This window comes from Triticum dicoccoides, chromosome 7B (genome assembly GCF_002162155.2).
Source record: "Triticum dicoccoides isolate Atlit2015 ecotype Zavitan chromosome 7B, WEW_v2.0, whole genome shotgun sequence".
Lineage (NCBI taxonomy): Eukaryota > Viridiplantae > Streptophyta > Magnoliopsida > Poales > Poaceae > Triticum > Triticum dicoccoides.
In genome coordinates, this window is record NC_041393.1 from 102,260,892 (window position 1) to 102,261,925 (window position 1,034).

Genomic DNA, 1,034 nt, shown 5'->3' on the forward strand with positions numbered 1-1,034 from the left:
TGTATTTATTTGCCTATAAGGCTTTAGCAGCCTATCACAAGATAGGTTCAAGTGAACAAGAGGTACATGGGGCACAAGGGAGAAGAGATAAACAGAAAATAACCCACGCCAACAACACACATAACAGGGGGAACAGCGAGGGAAAACACAACAAAGAGCACCAAAGGAGAAATCTAACGGCATTGGCCAGCCGGACCAAACCACGACACTGCACCGTCGACGCAATCGAAAGGCCCACGCATCCGAGACTGCACAACGCCGCGACACCACCTGTGTCGCGAGGCACCTTCGAAGGGACACGCGGGGCCGAGACGACGCCACGGCACCTGTGTGCCACCGGCATAGTCGAAGGGCATCGCCTAGCAAACCCAACCGCAGCACTGCACCATCGACGCAATCGAAAGGCACCTCACAACCGAGACTGCACAACGCCACGACACCACCTGTGTCGGGGGTACATTCGAAAGGTTATGCAAGGCCGAGACGACGCCACGGCACCTGTGTGCCAACGGCGTAGCTGCAGGGCACTGCCAAGCAGAGACGCACCGAGGGGCACTCGAGCACGACACACACCACCGTCGACCCCCAGACTGGCCGCACCACCACCACCGACCACCCGCTTCAAACCAGCCAAGCACCACTCCCAGACCTCAGCAAACAGCATGGAGCAGCCTCTCCGAAGACAGGCGCCACCAAGGTGTAAAAACGACGTCAAGGACGCCGCCGCCGTCCGACCCAGCAGCTGGATCTAAGGCTTTCGCCCAGAGAAAGAACAGAGTACGCAGGGGACAGTGCATCACACAACGGCACCTCCAAGGAGGGATCCGACGCCGAAGGGCGTCGCTGCCGCCGGTGCCGACCGAAGTCGACACAGGGCTTTCACCAGAAGCAACACCCCGCGCCACCCGTTTGCTAAGCCATGCCGCTGTTGAGACCGGGAGACACCACCGCCCGGAGGCACCACCCTCCAGCAACGACAGCCACCGAGCACCCGCACAACCAACACCAGACTGTCGGAGCAGCCACAGGGGGTG